General features: G+C 48.2%; 1 long non-coding RNA gene across 1 annotated transcript; it reads left to right on the top strand.

The window, feature by feature from the left end:
* The first annotated feature begins 2,494 nt into the window (after positions 1 to 2,494).
* Positions 2,495 to 3,857, top strand: LOC133283331 (uncharacterized). Its single transcript, XR_009747785.1, has 2 exons — positions 2,495 to 2,674; positions 3,252 to 3,857. It is a non-coding gene; the product is annotated as an uncharacterized LOC133283331 (long non-coding RNA).
* Positions 3,858 to 19,094: the final 15,237 nt, after the last annotated feature.

The raw sequence follows: 19,094 nt of genomic DNA, 5'->3' as shown, positions 1-19,094 counted from the left end.
TGCTGGAGCTTGCTGGAAGAGAAGAGAGCCTTAGGATGGACTGAAAGGTTTTATCAAAGACATGAGGAGCTACACCTGAAGTACCCATCCATCAGTGCTCCTTGGGCTCAGGAATTCCCAAAGGTTTTGTTTTCCAGGAGACTTCAGAAAACACAATGAAATGTAGGCATAGTAATGAAATTTAGGCATAGACAAAACCTGAAAATTTGGAAGAGACCTCAAAAGCATCCTTTCCCAGAATACACCTCAGAGTAATGCCAGTACACTGAGCAGTTCCACTTCTGCTGGTGTCCTGGGTTCAGCTGTAAGTTATTTTTCTCCTTAGAAGCTGGTGCAGTGCTGTGTTTTGGCTTTAGTCTGAGAATAATCCTGATAACACACCAATGTTTTAGTTGTTGCTAAGTAATGCTTACCCCAATCAAAGACTTCTCAGTCTCATGCTCTGCCAGTGAGGACAGGCACAAGAAGCCAGGAGGAAGCAGAGATAGGACACCTGACCCAAACTAGCTGTCCTGGGTTCAGCAGTAGCAGTCATTTTCTCCTTAGTAGCTGGTGCAGTGCTGTGTTTTTGACTTTCAGCCTGGGAAAAACACTGATAACACCCGTTTTTAGTTGTTGCTAAGTAATGTTTACTCTGACTTTCTGAGTCTCATGCTCTGCCAGGGAGGAGGGGAAGTCGAGAGGAAGCAGAGACAGGACACCTGACCCAAACTAGCCAAAGAGGTATTCCATACCACAGCACATCATGCCCAGTATATAAACTGGGGGCAGTTACCTGGAAGGGCTAGATCACTGCTCGGGTTGGGCTGGGTATCAGTTGGCAGGTGGTGAGCAGTTGTATTCTCTTTCCTTGTTATTCCTCTTATCATTATTATTAATGGTGGCAGCAGTAGTGGTTTTGTGTTATACCTTAGTTACTGGATTGTTCTTATCTCAACCCATGGGAGTTACATTCTTTCGATTCTCCTCCCCATCCCTCTGGGAGTGGGGGGAGGAAGGGGGAGGTAGTGAGCAAGCGGTTCTGGGTTGCCAGCTGGGCTCAAACCACGACACTAGCCAAAAGGGTATTCCATACCACAGCACGTCATGCTCAGTATATAAACTGGGGGAAGTAACCTGGAAGGGCAGATCGCTGGTCAGTTCAGGCTGGGTATCAGTTGGTGGGTGGTGAGCAATCATATTGGGCATCACTTGTGTTTATTGGGTTTTTTCCTTTCCCTTCTTAGCTTTATATTCTCTCCCCTTGTTATTTCCCTTATCATTATTATTGGTGGTAGCAGTGGTAGTTTTGTATTATACCAATTATGCCAACTGGACTGTTCTTATCTCAACTCGTGGGATTTTTTTCGATTCTCCTCCCCATCCCGCTGGGAGCGAGGGGAGAAGGGAGTGAGCGACTGCATAGTTCTGAGTTACCTGATGGGTTTAAACCGCGATAGCTCAGGAGCCGGCAGCTCAGCTGACGCGAGCAGCTGACTCATAGGGGGCGGTGCCAGGAGGGACAGCACCACCCCTGAGCGGTGTTTTACCACCAGCCTTGGGAGCGCGGCGCAGCAGTTTGCGCAGGCAGGGCGAGTGATAAAAGCCCAGTAGCCTGACAGGCTTCAGAGGTAGGATTAGCTAGCGGTCATCGAGAAAGTGTTCTAAGATGGTATCCTCTCGACAGAAAGCAAAGAAAACTAAGTTATCTCTGCTGGCCAGGAAGGACATGGCAACTCAGACCGAGGTCCTTTATAAACATGTAACAGTTCAGGCATCTGGCTGTAGTGAGTGCCAGAGCCTGTTGGTGATGTTAGATGGTGGCTGTGTAAGATGTCAGAAGATTGATGACTTACTCTGTGGTGGCAGACCTATGGGAAGAGGTGGAATGGCTAAGGAGCATAAGGGAACATGAGGAAGAGATTAACTGATGGACCTGCACTCTACCATCCTTGAGAGTACCAAGCCAGCTACCCAAAACAAAAGAACTTCAGGATCCCCTACCTTCTTGGGGGGCAGAGGGAAGGCAGAGGGAAGGAACCTAGGAAATATGGGAGGTTGGAAAGGGGTTACTCCTCAGAGTAGATGGCTTATTACCTCCCAGCTTGCATTACCTTCACAAGTACTCCCTTACAATGGATATGAGGCCCTGGTACTTCAGGATCAGGAAAGTGGAGAAGATGATGATAAGGGATCATCCAGTTTAGAGGAGTTCTCACAGAAAAACCGGAGATCACCTCATTTTATGACCAGCTGTACAAAAAAAAAAAAAAAAAGAGTGGTAGTGATTGGTGACTTCACTCTAAGGTGAACAAAGGGCCCCATGGCCCCATATGTCAGCCTGACCAAACTCACAGAGAAGACTGCTGCCTCCCAGGAACCAAGGTAAGGGACTTCACCATGTGATAAACGCATAAATGTATTGGCTTTCCCAAATCATAGGTGTTGCTATGTGGACATAACTGTATGAGTTTCCAATAACAGAAAAAAAGCTCTCCAAGAACACAAGATTAGACAAGTTGAAAATGGCCAGAACTCTTGAGCAAAATGGAGTCACATAGCAAAAGAATTTGTAAAGGTAAAAGAAAAGGGGGAGGGGAGGGCTTGATATGAGGAAAGCTAGTGCCTGGAAAACATAGGGTTAAAGTACTTTTAGCTTAACTTAGGTCAAAGATAAAGAACAATTTTTGTGTTTGTACTGGGTTCAGCAGTAGCAGTCATTTTTCTCCTTCTTGGTAGCTGGTACAGTGCAGTGTTTTGACTTTCGGCTCGGGAACAGAGCTGATAACAATGATGTTTTGGTTTGACCAAGGACTTTGTGAGGCTCAAGCACTGCCAGGGAGGAGGGGAAGCCAGGAGGAAGCAGAGATGGGATGCCTGACCCAGGCTAGCCAAAGAGGTATTCCATACCACAGCACGTCATGCCGGGGGGGGGGGTGTAACTGGCAGTTACCCAGAAGGGCTGGGTCTGCAGGGTTGGAGGAGATATTGGTCGGTGCTTGGTCGGTCTGTGGGGGCAAGTTATCGGTTGGCTGGTGCTGAGGTGTTGTATTCTCTTTCCTTGTTATTTCCTTTATCATTATTATTATTGGTGGTAGCAGTAGTGATTTGTGTTATACCTTAGTTACTAAACTGTTCTTATCTCAACCCGTGGGAGTTGCATTCTTTTGTTTCTCCTCTCCGTCCCTCTGGGAGTAGGGGGGAGGAAAAGAAAGGAGGGGAGTGAGTGAACGAGTTGCCTGACTGGGTTTAAACCAGGACACTGTTGTAAGTCTGTGGTGAGATAACAGGATTTAGTGGTCCCAGTAAACATGAGTGAATTATTTCACACCATCCTTCTACTTATCAGTTTGGAGACACTGCCTCCTGAACATCTGCTAGTTTTGGATGCTCCTTGTCTGCCTGTCCTGTTTTGCTTGCAATAAATTTTGTACGAAGGTCACACTGTTCTAAATCTTTGCCAGCTATCAGAAAAATTACAGATATGGCTGGTTTCAGCTAGTTTTGTGATTACTGCGGCATCCAACTGTACCAAAGGTGAAAAGTACACCATGAGGAAGACTGCTTACTTCATCTTGAAGACCCCTGCCCGCATGAGGAAGACTGCTTACTTCATCCTCAATACCCCTGCCCACGATCACCAGAGAGCAGTGCACAGACGCCAAGAGGAGGAGACTTATGATAATAAGTTCCTGGAGCTTGTTATAATATTCCCCGCCTATACCCAGGAATTATGAATATGTATATGGCTAATGCAATAGTGAAAGTATATAAACCTGTAACAAATGCTAATCAGTACGCCTCTGGTTACGGTCATGCGCCCAGCGCTGTTGCTTTTGCTTTATTAACTATGTCCCTCAATAAAACCCTGTTATCTCAATTAGAGGAGCGAGCTCGTATTTCACAACCAGAAAACTCACACATCTGGTACAGCCCTGTGACTACTCTCCTTTATTAGTCTTCCAGGTGGGCAATGGAGAAATCTCTTCAAGAAGGATTTCAGGGCCTTGGGGTGACTGGTTCAGGGTTTGGAAGCCCAAGCAGTGTTCTCGTCCCTCCTGCCAACTGCAAACAATGACAATGGTTACATCAGAAAATTGCATTAATTAATTCCTGGCTCCATGACTGGTGTCAGTGCCAGAAATTTGGAGGTTTTGACCATGGGTCAATTTATACAGCATCAGGCCTGCTGGTGGCAGATGGGATACACTTGTCCCCAAAGGAGAAAAAGATTCTAGCCTAGGAGCTAGCAGGGCTCATAGACAGAGCTTTAAACTAGGTTTGAAGGGGGAAGGAGTATAGCACCAGGCTCACTAGACATGAGCCATGGGGTAGCATGCTGTTGTTGGAGTCCAGATCCACAGGGCAACTTAAATGCATCTATGCCAATGCCTGCTGCATGTGCAACAAACAGGAGAAGCTGGAAGCTATTGTGCATCAGGGGAATCATGACATAATTGTCATCACAGAAATATGGTGGAATGATTTGTGTAATTGGAGTGCTGCAATGGATGGCTACAGGCTCTTCAGAAGGGAAAGGCAAGGAAAAAGAGGTGGTGGGGTTTTGTTGTATGTCAGGGAGTGCATCAACTGCCTTGAACTTAATGTTGTGAGTAAGAAGGCTGAATGTTTGTGGGTGAAGATCCAGGGGGAAGGCCAACCAAGCTGATATCTTGGTATGAGTCTGTTATAGACCCCCTAGCCAGGATGAAGCTTCAGATGAAGTGCTCTTCAAACAACTGGGAGAAGTTTCATGATCGCTTGCCCTTGTTCTCATGGGGGACTTCAACCTACCAGATGTCTGCTGGAAGTACAGCACAGCAGAGAAGAAACAGTCCAGGAGGTTCTTGGAGGGTGTGGAAGATAACTTCCTAACCCAAATGGTTAGTGAGCCAACTAGGGGAGATGCTTGGCTAGATTTGCTGTTCACAAACAGAGAAGGTGATGTGATGGTTGGAGGCTGTCTTAAGCAAAGCGATCACAAAATGATTGAATTTTTAATCCTTGGAGAAGTCAAGAAGGTGGTCAGCAAAACCTCCACCAGTCCAGAGACTTTGGCCTGTTTAGGATGCTGGTTGGCAGAATTCCTTGGGAAACATTACTAAAGGACAAAGGGGTCCAGGAAGGCTGGACAGTCTTCAAGAATGAAATCCTTAAGGCACAAGAGTGGGTGGTCCCTATGTGCCGAAAATCAAACCATCAGGGAAGAAGACCAGCCTGGCTGAACAGGGAGATAGTGCTAGAACTCAGAAAAAAAAGAAAAAGAGAATTTATCACCTGTGGAAGAAGGGACAGTTACCCCATGAAAAGTATAAGGATGTTGATAGGTTGTATAGAGAGAAAGTTAGAAAGGCAAAGACACAGATGGAACTAAATATGGCCACTGCCATAAAAGATAATAAAAAGTACTTTTTCAAATATATTAGCAATAAAAGGAGGTCCAAGAAGAACCTCCATTCTCTACAGGATACTAGGGGAAACCTAGTGACTGAGGATGAGGAAAAGGCTGAGGCACTTTAATGCTGCTTTTGCCTCAGTCTTCAACAGTCACACCAGCCATCCTCAGGGTACTCAGTTCCCTGAGTTGGATGGCAGAGATGGGGAGTTGATTGGAGTCCCCATAATTCAGGAAGAAATTGTTAGCAATCTCCTGCTCCACTTAGATATACACAAGTCTATGGGGCTGGATGGGTTACACCCAAGAGTACTGAAGGAGCTGGCAGAGGAGCTTTCTAAGCCACTCTCTATCATCTATCAGCAGTCCTGATCTAGTGGGCAGCTCCTAGGGGATTGGAGGTTGGCCAATGTGATGCCTCTCTACAAAAAGGGCAGGAAGGAAGACCCTGGGAACTACAGGCTTGTCAGCCTGACCTCAGTGCCGGGGAAGGTCATGGAGCAGTTGATCTTAAGTGAGATCATAAAGTATGTGTGGGAAAACAGAGGGATCAGGCCCAGTCAGCATGGATTAATGAAGGGCAGGTCCTGCTTGACCAACCAGATCTCCTTCTATGATAAGGTGACCAACCTGGTTGATGAGGGAAAGGCTGTGGACATTGTCTGTTTGGACTTAAGTAAAGCATTTAACACTGTCTCCCACAGCGTTCTCCTGGACAAATTGGCTGCTCATGGCCTGGATAGGAGGATTCTTTGCTGGGTTAGAAACTGGCTGGATGGCTGAGCCCAAAGAGTGGTGGTAAATGGCATCACATCTAGTTGGCGACCAGTCACTAGTGGTGTCTCTCAGAGCTCAGTGTTAGGGCCAGTGTTATTTAATATTTTCATTGATGATCTAGATGAGGGGATTGAGTGCACCCTTAGTAACTTTACAGAAACCAAGTTATCTGGGAGCATTGACCTACTGAAAGATAGGAAGGCTCTGCAGAGGGATCTGGACAGGCTGGATTGATAGGCTGTGGGCGATTTTATGAGGTTCAATAAGGCAAAGTGCTGGGTCTTGAACTTGGGCCACAACAACCCCATGCAATTCTCCAGGCTTGGGGAAGAGTGGATGGAAAGCTGCTCAGAGGAAGGAGACCTGAAGGTGCTGCTTGATGGCCAGTTAAACATGAGCCTGCAGTATACCCAGGCAGCCAAGAAGGCCAATGGCATCCTGGCCTGTATCAGAAATAGTGTAGCCAGCAGAGCCAGGGAAGTGATCATCCCCCTGTACTCAGCACTGGTGAGGCCACACCTCAAGTACTGTGTTCAGTTCTGGGCCACTCACTATAAGAAATACACTGAGGTGCTGAAGCATGTTTAGAGAAGGTCAACAAAGCTGGTGAAGGGTCTGGAACACAAATCTTAGGAGGAGCAGCTGAGGGAACAGGGCTTTAGTCTGGAAAAGAGAAGGCTTGGGGGGGACCTTATCGCTCTCTACAACTACCTGAAAGGAGGTTGTAGTGAGGTGTGGGTCGGTCTCTTCTCCCAAGTAACAAGTGATAGGACAAGAGGTAACAGCTTCAAGCTGCACCAGGGGAGGTTTAGATTGGATATTATGAAAAACTTCTTCACAGAGAGGGTGCCCAGGTATTGGAACAAGCTGCCCAGGGAAGTGGTGGAATCACCATCCCTGGAAGCTTTCAAAAAGCATGTAGGTGAGGCCCTCAGTGATATGGTTGAGTGGTGGTCTTGGCAGTCCTGGGATAATGGTTGTACTTGATGACCTTTAAAGGTCTTTTCCAACCTAGCTGATTCTATGATTAACATTTCTGATGAGGTAACTCAGGCAACCCTGCATATACATAAGATCTGCTCTGGTAGATTTATATTTCCACTCTGGATACCTTTTAGTAAACACAGACAGAGGAGCTTTTACCCTCAGACACTTCTGTACTAGAAAATTACTAGGCTCCTGTGGACAGAGCCAGGCGAGGCTTCAAAACTGTTCTGAGGAGAACAGGCAATAAAAAGGTTGTGTACCACTGGAATCAGCTGCATGCATGTTACACCACAGCACCTATAGCACTCATTGTCCTGTATATTTAACAAGTAAATGTTTTTGTTTCCTCCAAGTTGAATTTCTGGGAGACATGAGCCCAGCAGTCATCATGCAAAGCCTCAGGCTACACTAATGCAAGTGCAATTGGTTTATAAGTTAACTTTTCTACTGTCCCCTGTTTATTTCTTTTGCTGGAAGAGAAGTCAACAGGCCAAAGTGATTGTGCTGTTTATTATGAAACTGTTTGTCAGTTAATATTTGTGTTCCAGTGAGGCAAGGACAAGATAAATGATGCCTGCACAGCTGCCCTCCCTGCTGGAACCAGGTGCCAAGGGGCTGCAGAGGTCCCACACACAGGTCACTGTGTGGCAGCAGTACCCTTGAGACCCTGCAGTCTGCACCCTCCAGACCAAACTGTCCCAGCCTCACCCCTGCCTATGCATTCTTACTGGTACCTGTTGCCATAAACCTAACAGAGCAGCAAGTTGAATTTAGCCTTGCTCCAACCTCTCCTTCCAGAGCATGAGAATACTGGTGGCAATTTCTTCTGGCAACAAGCAGAACTAAAAGGATTAATCTGCTACATCTCTGTAAAAGTACTTCAATAATTAAGAGAAGCAACTGCTGAACAAGATTAGCAACAGATTAGAACAAAATATAAGCAGCAATAGGGACCTCTACAAAAGCATGCATCGAGGCGTTCTACCTGCCCTCCTGGCCATCCAGCCCAAAGCATGCAGCTGCTGCTTTGCTGTCCACTAATGTTCAGAAGGCATGTTGGTATTTCTTATTCCTTCTGCTCTCCTCTACCATGTACCACTGCTCCACTTCCTTATGCTCTCACCACATCCATTTTTGTACTGGTTTTTGAAATGCATGAGGGAGGCCAGTATCACTGACAGTCTTCGTTGATGCTGAGCTGTCATGTCCCAGAGGTCTATGAACGGGCTTCCTGGCCACATCTCCTCCCAGCTCTGGTTACAGCCACCCCATTAAGCAGCAAGTCTCCACAACAGGCACCTGCTGCTTGTCCTGGCTCAGGACTGCAAATGGGAAAAGAGCTGGGCTGGGCAGAGGAGGGAAGGGGGGAGCAGGCACCCTGTGTCCAGAGCTTCCTGGCAGGGAAGTCACATTCAGCAAAGACAGCAGAAGGTCAATTCTGACTGGCAGCCAGCAAAGCCATGTGGTGAGATCCACCACATGCTGGGACCACAGGACAGACACAGGGCACCCAGAGCACCTCACCTACTCCCACTCCAGACTGAGCCCTGCTTTAGCAGAAGACAGTGAAACACATTCCCATCACATCCCTGCTCTCATCATGGGAGCTACAGGAGAGCTGAACACCAACTGCTTTGCACTTGCTACTTCCCAAGCATTTGGGAACAGCTTCCTCTTGCTATGAGCAAAACACTCTGGTGCAGTACAGTGCCCTCCTGCACAGCTGGTCTAGAACAGACCCTGCCCAGGCTCCAGAGCACCACAGTTCTCTTCCACACCCTGCAGAGCCAGGACAGCTCCACATAGGCTACATGGCAAGCACAGAGCATATTTAAAACACAACTTGCAACATAACCTAAATTTTACTTCCTCAAAATGAAAATAGTAGCTCCAAGTGTCTTCCTCATGTGTCACATTTTCTTTGTTTCCTTTTATATTTAGGACACAGGTCTCTTACCCCTCCCAGAAGGTTCAGGCACAAAGGGAACAGTGCACCAAAGAGCAACACCACAGCTAACAGGATGTTTAAAACTGTTTACCAGGCAATGTATGAGAACAGCTAGAGCTGCAATTAAAACTCTGTGGGAGTTTCATTGCCCTGCCACATTGGGGGCTGAGGCTGCCCCCTGGGCCCAGGTGCTCCTGGCTGAGCACATCATCAGGGGATTATTCCCCACTTTCTCCCTCCCCTCTCCAATCATCTTGCATCCGTACCCCAGCTCTGCTCTCATCCCACCCTTGCTCCTTCATGTTGTTAGTCCCCATTTTAGGGAGTTCAGTCTTCAAAGAAATATCCTGGAAGTTGTTCCACTCAAAAACATTTGGCAGCAGATGATCTGAAGTTTTTTTCTAATGCTATGTGTGGATGCAGGAAGGACCATCAGAATTCAGCTGTGCTCACCCCAGGTAAACAGAGAAGCAGGACAGGAGGTATCCAGCTGCTCTGGCCCAGAGGCCCCAGGCACTTTAAGCTTTCAGGATGTGAGATGGAAGGACCAGAGCACCCACATTCTCTCTTCTTCACTGAATACATGCAAGAAAAGGAAACATATCTGCATAAAATTAATCCCACATAAAACCAGCTCTCCAGACTGAAGGTTTTCTGCTCCTCCATGGAAGCTTGTCCCTACCTGCCAGTCCCATGGCCTCACTTTGGGGCAGGCACTGGTCCCTCCTTCCTCTCCTGCAGGCAGGTGCCTCTGGAGGAGCATCGGGATCATCACATGGGCAGCTCCAAGGCCAAAGGAAGGCACAGGTATGAAGGAGAGGCCAAAAGTAATTTTGCAGGAGCTGTACCTCTGGGAATGGATTTGATGTCAAGTGTCAGCAAGTAAATTGCTATTGGCTTCTCAATAAGCAGCAGTAGTGAGCTAAGTGTTTCCCCATGTTGTACAGGCTCTGACTCAATACAGCAGTATTGACAGCACAATCACAGGGTAATCCAGGCTCCACTAATATCTCAGCACTTCCTCATTGAAAAGACACTTTGCACTTGGACATCAGTCCATTAGCACAGGCTCACATCATAGCCCCCCCGACCCACCAGGACACAGCCTGAGGAGCACAGGAAAGGGGCTCTTTTAGCAACGAGAAATCACTAATGGAAAAAGGATGAAAGGTAATCAGAAAGCCTTTATAACTCAAGTTTCTGTAGGTTTTGGGGGAAAAAATAAAAAAAAAAAAAGTATTTCCTTGCTAGATAACAGAAATTCATTCAGTGAATCAACTCTCCTCTTGCCCCTTACCCTCCATCTGTCATCCTTCCTTGCTATCTTATCTCTAAGACCACAGATTCCTCCAGGCAGAAGTCTCTCCTTTCATCCATGTGTTGTGGTTTAAACCCAGTCAGGTAACTCGTTCACTCACTCCCCCCCTTCTTTTCCTCCCCCTACTCCCGGAGGGACAGAGAGGAGAATCAAAAAGAATGCAACTCCCACAGGTTGAGATAAGAACAGTTTAGTAACTAAGGTATAACACAAATCACTACTGCTACCACCAATAATAATAATGATAAAGGAAATAACAAGGGAAGAGAATACAACACCTCAGCACCAGCTGACTGATAACTCCCCACCCCCCCAGCCCGACCAAGCTCTGACCCATACCTCCTCCAACCCTGCAGTCTCCCAGCCCTTCCGGCTAACTCCCAGTTACCTCCTGGGCATCACACAGTATCACAGTATCACAGTATGCTAGAGATTGGAAAGGACCTCAAAAGATCATCTAGTCCAATCCCCCTGCCGGAGCAGGAACACCTAGATAATGTTACACAGGAATGTGTCCAGGCGAGTTTTGAATGTCTCCAGGGAAGGAGACTCATGACGTGCTGTGGTATGGAATACCTCTTTGGTCAGTTTGGGTCAGGTGTCCTGTCTCTGCTTCCTCCTGGCTTCCCCTCCTCCCTGGCAGAGCATGAGCCTCACAAAGTCCTTGGCCAAACCAAAACATCGCTATCAGCTCTGTTCCCAGGCCGAAAGTCAAAACACTGCACTGTACCAGCAACCAAGAAGGAGAAACATGACTGCTACTGCTGAACCCAGGACATTATCCACCCCTTATTCCATACCATTCACGTCATGCTCAGATCCCCCATTTTCAATATACCATCGCTCTCCCACATATATACATCCATATACATACAGACCAAGAGGAAAAGATCATTTTCTTAGTGCATGGACCAATCCCTATAATGCTCCCGAGTCCATTCGGTCCATGATGTTCAAAGTTCATTCTCTGTTGGGATGATGGCTGGAGGGAAGTCAGGGCCAGTTGCTGGTGACCTGGAGACATCTAGTTGATGGGCTATAAAAGCATTACACAGCAGGCAACAGCATACAATTGAGTTCACTGGCTGTTTTCCCCCTAAAATCAAATCTCCTTGAGGTATACATCGGACTTCCCCATCTTCCCGCATTACCCACCAAGTATATCCAGGTCCCTGAGCAAAAGCAATCCCACGAGTGGGTTTGCCTTTACCTGAAGCAGGAATTACCCAGACTGTCTTCCCCAGCAAATTCTTCATATGCACCACGGGAACTTTGTCCCCCTCTACAATATGTAAAAGTTCTGACTGGGCTGGGCCAGCCCTGTTGGCAGATCCTCTGGTGTTGACCAACCAGGTGGCCTTTGGTAAGTGTGTATCCCAATGCTTGAAAGTTCCCCCACCCATTGCTCTCAGTGTAGTTTTTAACAGCCCATTGTACCGTTCGATTTTCCCAGAGGCTGGTGCATGGTAGGGGATGTGATATACCCACTCAATGCCATGCTCTTTGGCCCAAATATCTATAAGGTTATTCCGGAAATGAGTCCCATTGTCTGACTCAATTCTCTCTGGGGTGCCGTGTCGCCACAAAATCTGTTTCTCAAGGCCCAGGATGGTGTTCCGGGCAGCGGCATGGGGCACAGCGTATGTTTCCAGCCACCCGGTGGTTGCTTCCACCATGGTAAGCACATGGCGCTTGCCTTGGCGGGTTGGTGGCAGTGTGATATAGTCAATCTGCCAGGCCTCCCCATATTTATACTTCAACCATCGTCCTCCATACCAAAGAGGCTTTAACCGCTTGGCTTGTTTAATTGCAGCACATGTTTCACACTCGTGAATAACCAGGGCAATGGTGTCCATTGTTAATTCCACCCCTCGATCACGGGCCCATCTATATGTTGCATCTCTGCCCTGATGGCCTGAAGTGTCATGGGCCCACCAGGCCAAAAATAATTCACCTTTATGTTGCCAATCTAAGTCCATCTGAGCCACTTCAATCTTAGCCGCTTTATCCACTTGTTGGTTGTTCTGGTGTTCCTCAGTGGCCTGACTCTTGGGTACATGGGCATCTACATGACGTACCATCGCTATCAGGTCTGTTCCCAGGCCAAAAGTCAAAACACTGCACTGCACCAGCTACCAAGAAGGAGAAACATGGCTGCTACTGCTGAACCCAGGACAACCTGAGGTAAGCACATTCCCGCTGAAGTTACTGTTCCTATGGGAGCGTTTATTTTTATCCAACTTTTACTATTTTACAAAAACCAACACTTTACTTTTAGCCTCAACTTCCTTTTTAATATTTGAGGTGCCAGCATTTGCTATAGATTGTATACACCAAATCCAGTGTGTTTTGTTTCAAATATACTAGTGATGCCAGAAAACAGCTGAATAGCCAGGTAGCAAAATCTGTAACTCAATTAGAGCCCAAAGCCCAGAACCAGCCATGCCACCCAGCCCAGGCTGGAGGGGCATCAGACACCACAGCAAAGCACAGGAGGGGTGGAAAGACCTTTAGGCAGCAAGAAAGCAAAATCCCTGAGGTTACAAGAAATGAGAGTGTAAGGCAAGAGTAAGACAGAGGGATTTAAAAGCAACAAACAGCAGAAAGTAGGAAATTGGGTGCTCCTGCCACAACCAAAGCGACACTCGCCTACACTGCAGCTCTCGCTCATGTTGGGAAATGCAGTGCTGCCAGCCATCCCAAAGCCAAGAGATTACACAGGCTCACAACTGTTGCAGAACGACTCTAAGAGCAGGACCATAGAGCCCTGGAGGACTGTGCAAGCAAGGAAGGGGGTCGCCCCCACAGGTGGCCGGAGACCGGACCTGGGAGGAGAATGTGGAAGAAGCTGTGGGGGCTAACCAATACTGTTACGCCAAGAAGGAGTGGCTGAATACCACTCCTATATATGTGTGAACTGCGTCACAAATAAAGTAGAAGTTGCTTATCACCCATATTGGGTTGGCCTGTCTGCTTCTCCTCGCCGCTTACAAATGGCGCCCGAACAGGGACACGGAATACAGGGCCCCGGTCGACGGGGACCTGGATTACAGGGCCCCGACTAGCAGGGACCCGGGATACAGGGCCCCGACTAGCGGGGACCCGGGATACAGGGCCCCGACTAGCGGGGACCCGGGATACAGGGCCCCGGTCAACGGGGACCTGGAACGGCGAGTGAGCGGCGCCGGCGGCAGCGGCCGGGAAGCGCGGGCAATGCTGCTGCGGTGGCGTGATGGACCCGGGTGCTTGGACTAACCGAAAGAATCCGCCGCTGGGGCGAACCAGACACTGCTGCGTCGGGAGGCCGATCCGGAGACCGAGGTTACAGGACGACCCAGAAGAAAACGATCCGGAAAAGCCTGGCCATGAAAATGGACCGAGAGGTAGCCCTGGACTTATTACAGTGCTTCTTATAAAAGCGGGGAACTGAGCCCTGAACTTTTTACAGTGCTTTTTATAAAAGCGGGGAATTGAGCCTGAGACTCTAAAGCAGCTAGCAGGTCTACTGGCTGTAGGGAAGGCTAAGAGATTTTTTTTGCAGATCCTAATACAATATTTGAGGAGAGTGAGTGGCGAAAGTTTGGTGATGAACTACTTGACTCAGTGCTTAAAGATTATAAAAAGGCAAAGAAACTCGGTAAACCACGGAGGGAAGTAATGAACTGTATAAAAAGATACAAGGCAGAAAAGAAAACTGCCGCAGTAGCAACGGAGAAACTAGGAACAGACGTCCCCGGTCGGTTGAAACCGGGGGAAGATTACAACTCGTTTCCCCCCCCTCCCCCAACTCGCGGGAGCACAGGGTTTCCCACCCCCCCTTTCCTTTTCTCCCCCTCCATCAGAAGGTGCCGCGGAGGAGGTGTAACCCCCTGCTCCCCCACCACCCCAGTTCCGAAAGTAGGGACTTTGAAAAGGACAGAGAAAGTATATTGGAAGGGATACGTATGATAAAAGTCGAGGAATCCGAAAGAAAGAGGGCGGTGCCTCGGCACCGGATCGATTGCGGTGCCACTTTGAAGCACGCTGTAGAAAATAGGGATCATGCGCGAGCGGGAGATTTAAAGGAACCGCGAGCCTCTCCAGCCCACTATGCCTTAGAGTGAAAAAATTTTTAACTCAGTCACGGAGGAGCCAGGTCTGCAGATGGCTACATACCGAACGAGAGACATCTGATAAGAAAGACACAGCTGCGAGCAACGGAGACCCCGAGTTCGGCGCAGGATCAGCCCCCGAATCCCCTGAATCCGAGCCAGATTTGTATCCTCTGCTTCCAGACCCTGACTCTTTGTCTCCCGGGTCGGTCTCCTCAGACTTACTGGCCCTGGAGACGCTCAGTTGTAACAATGGGTAACCAAATATGTGATCATTATTGGGGAATTTTCTGCAATGGACATCTTTGCATATCCTGTGTTTACTACACAGCAGGGGGCTAAAGAGTGGGAAGCTCTTGATCTCAAAATAGTTAAGGAGGCCTGACAAACAGTGACCACGTATGCGTTAAAATCCTCTTATACTCAAGCTGTATATGTTATGATTTTTTCTTGCAGTTGACAGGGGGAGCCCATACAGTTTCTCTGTGATACTCATGTACTAGAAGTTGGTAAATATAAGTATGTCCAGGTTTCTATCAACCCTTGGAGACCTCTGTAGATACTGCTGGCCACTTCTTCCAGCACAGGCTGGCCACCTGTGTCGGAATGAGTGTGCTTTTTGGTCAGTATAAAAGCCCAAGCCTCATACGATGTGGGGGAGGCAGAGCCTCTGCGGGGATGCCCGCTAAGGTTGAGTCTGCCACCTCACACTGCAGTGATGCTTCTCGGAGCTGGTTTGCTGTTAGTCTCCACAGGGTCCTTGTGCCACGGTCTGTACGTGGGACTGTAGTGGGAGTAATGATGGCTTTTGCATGGACTAAAAAAAAAAAAAAAAAAAATAGGGGGGAGAGAGAGTAATGATGTTACATTTAACTTTAACCTGTCTACTTCTGAAGAACTGATAACCTGGGGGAGGGGGTATATTTGTGCCCTCCTGCCTACAGGTCCATGGCGACTGTCTGCAAAGTTTGTGAAGCCCTGTGTCCTGGGTTCAGCAGTAGCAGTCATGTTTTTCCTTTGTGTTAACTGGTGCAGTGCTGTGTTTTGACTTCTAGTTTGAGAACAGTGTTGGCGAAGCCGATGTTTTCGGTTGTTGCTAAGTGATGTTTACCCTGACCAAGGACTCTGTGAGGCTCATGCTCTGCCAGGGAGGAGGGGAAGCTGTGAGGAAGCAGACGGGGCGCCTGACCCGGGCTAGCCGGGGAGGTATTCCATACCACAGCACGTCATGCCCGGGGTGGGGAGTAACTGGGAGTTACCCGGAAGGACAGGGGCTTCCGTGTGGAACTCGCTTTCTTGGCCGGTGGTATCGTATTCTCTTCCCTTGTTATTTTCCCTTATCATTGTTTTAGCTGATAGTAGCGGTGGTGATTTGTTGCTGGACTGTTCTTGTCTCAACCCGTAGGAGTTGCACTCTCTTGATCCTCCTCCCCGTTCCTCCGGGACCGGGGAAGGGGAGAGCCCCGGTGCAGGGGGGGGGGGGGGGGAGACGGATATGGACCTCGATTGTTGTCAGCTCGGCACCACTCACTGGGAGTGAGTGAACAAGTTACCTGACTGGGTTTAAACCACGACAGTTCTTTTTGGCGCCCAACGTGGGGCACGAGGGGTTGAGATAAGAACAGATCTGACTGGATTGATAGTCACTCGTCACAATGCTGATTTATTGGCTCTCAAGGTTTTTCCTCTTGTTCTCACAGTTTCAGTATATCATATCTTACGTCCATCCGGTATTTGCTGTATTAGTGTTTTTCAAGTGTGGGGCTTGGGCTAAGGTTTTTATCCCATTGTACTTTATGGTAATGACTTGTAATACAATAGAATCATTGATCATGAAACTGATCTGGCTTATGTTCCCAGTGTGGTCACCACCTTTATACTTTGGGAGGTATATGATGGAGGTGCTTAGCAATTACACATCTTTTTTCTCCTTCTCAGGTGCTCAACCTGTGAAGGAGACATCCTTTTACCCTCCTAGTCGTCCCCCCAGACCATTTACATTTGAGAGTTTTGAATTTTTTGAATGGCCTTTTAATGCTGTTGAGACTTGTTTGCTGATGGTGATGGGAATCACCATGCTAACACGCATACAGAGTGTGTTTTGCCCACTACTGATTTCAAGAGTTAAGCAGATTCAGGTTTGGGTCTTGTCTGGGGTCAAACGACGATGTAGGAGGACCGAGAGATTTTCCCTGAGGCGGGACAGCCATGAGTGGCAGGGTGTGTGGGATAGTATGGGCAAGTATCTAGGTCAGTGGGCCCCTCCAGTACTTTGGAATTTCACTACCGAACAACTGCAAAATCCAGAAGAATTAGTAAAACACTTAAATGAGGTGTGTGGTCATTCTGGCCATACCAGAGATGGACAAATCACGGCAACGTGCTGGGGCTTGGCCTATGCTTACAGGGCCTTGTTCAACACTATCCAGCACCTTCAAAAGGAAAAGAATGTCAGCAGATCTGAGGGGAAAGCGACAGTCGCTACTCAAACTTTGGCTGCAATGAACTGCGCAGCTACCCCAGCAGCAAGTACAGCAGCTGCTCAAACTTCAACTGCAACAGACAGCGCGGTTACCCCAGCTCCAAGTACAGCAGCTACACCACCCCCAGCAACAAGTACAGTTGCTACTCAAACCACAGTGATAATCACTGCAGCCAAACCAGAGGACCAATTCGTACCAATATCGGTTGCCCCTGTACGCAAGAGAACAAGCAAAAAGGAGGCAAAAAGTGTGAAGCGAGATGAAGAACCAATGAATTCACCACCCGGTCCAGAATCTGATCAGGAGTCATCATCCCATGACGAAGAAGAAGAAGAAGAGGTAACTTCTCGACCTCGGACCTCAACCGAGCTGCGGAATATGCGAAAAGATTTTACCCGTCAACCAGGGGAGCACATCATCACCTGGTTACTCCGATGCTGGGACAATGGGGCTGATGGTCACGAACTAGAAGGTACAGAAGCCAAGCAGCTGGGATCACTTGCTAGAGAAGGGGGAATTGACAAAGCAATTGCAAGAGAGAAAAAGTCCCTCAGCCTTTGGAGGAGGCTCTTGGCAGCTGTGAAAGAAAGGTTTCCGTACAAGGACGATGTTACGAGTCGTTCGGCCAAGTGGACTACTATAGACAAAGGCATCCAGTCTTTGAGGGAATCGGCCATCGTAGAGATGATCTATCACATCAAGCCGAATAACGGGGATACACCTATAGATCCAGATGAAGTTGAATGTACACGACCCATGTGGCGAAAACTTACACGGAATGCACCGTCATCATATGCCCATTCATTGGCAACAGTGACCTAGAATGACATAGTACCACTAACAGTGGATGAAACGGTTCATAAACTCCGAGAGTTCGAAGACAATCTCACTCCTTCCATCATCTCAGCTGTGAAAAAACTGTCCCAGGACCTCGACAAATTGAGGGACTATGTATCTGATTTATCCAGCACGTCACGTGTACCAACACACGTCTCAGCTATTAACAAAAGGCGTCCTATTGTTCGAGAGAGGAGATACAGAAGGTATACGCCACGGGGTACCCTATGGTTTTACCTGCTGGATCACGGAGAAGACATGACAAAGTGGGATGGAAAACCTACTTCAGCTTTGGAGGAACGGGTGAGTGAACTGAAGAGGGGAGCTAGGGCCAAGACTGATCGTCCCATGAGAGCTACGGCTTCAGTCTCTGGTGAGCAGTTTCCCAGATGGAGAGGAAGACCTGATTTTACTCCAGCTCCTGTGATAATGAAGAATAATCCCTTTCAACACGACTTAAGTGTCCAATGCTGTGACGACCATTAGAGGGGCCCTGCCTCCAGCCAGGTGGAGGGAGGGGAGAATCGGATTTACTGGACTGTGTGGATCAGATGGCCTGGCACATCAGTCCCACAGAAGTATAAGGCTCTAGTAGATACCGGTGCACAGTGTACCCTGATGCCATCAAGCTGTCAAGGGGTGGAACCCATCTATATTTCTGGAGTAACAGGAGGATCCCAAGAGTTGACTGTGCTGGAGGCTGAAATCAGCCCGACTGGGAGGGAATGGCAAAAGCACCCTATTGTGACTGGTCCAGAGGCTCCATGCATTCTCGGCATAGACTACCTCAAGAGAGGGTACTTCAAAGACCCAAAAGGGTACCGGTGGGCTTTTGGTATTGCTGCTTTGGAGACTGAGGAAATTGAGCAGCTGTCCACCTTGCCTGGTCTCTCAGAAGATCCCTCTGCTGTGGGGTTGCTGAAAGTTGAAGAACAACGAGTGCCAATTGCGACCACAACAGTGCACCGGCGGCAATATCGCACCAACCGAGACTCCCTGATTCCCATCCATCAGCTGATCCGTAGACTGGAGAGTCAGGGGGTGATCAGCAGGACCCGCTCACCCTTCAATAGCCCCATATGGCCAGTGCGAAAGTCTAATGGAGAATGGAGACTAACAGTAGACTATCGTGGCCTGAATGAAGTCACACCACCATTGAGTGCTGCCGTACCGGACATGCTAGAACTTCAGTATGAACTAGAGTCAAAGGCAGCCAAGTGGTATGCCACGATTGATATTGCCAATGCATTTTTCTCCATTCCTTTGGCAGCAGAGTGCA

The sequence above is a fragment of the Pezoporus flaviventris genome, unplaced genomic scaffold (genome assembly GCF_033815535.1).
Source record: "Pezoporus flaviventris isolate CSIRO_AGI_PZ_B2104156 unplaced genomic scaffold, CSIRO_AGI_Pfla_v1 ptg000164l, whole genome shotgun sequence".
Taxonomy (NCBI): domain Eukaryota; kingdom Metazoa; phylum Chordata; class Aves; order Psittaciformes; family Psittacidae; genus Pezoporus; species Pezoporus flaviventris.
This window is presented reverse-complemented; position numbering and strand designations above follow the sequence as displayed.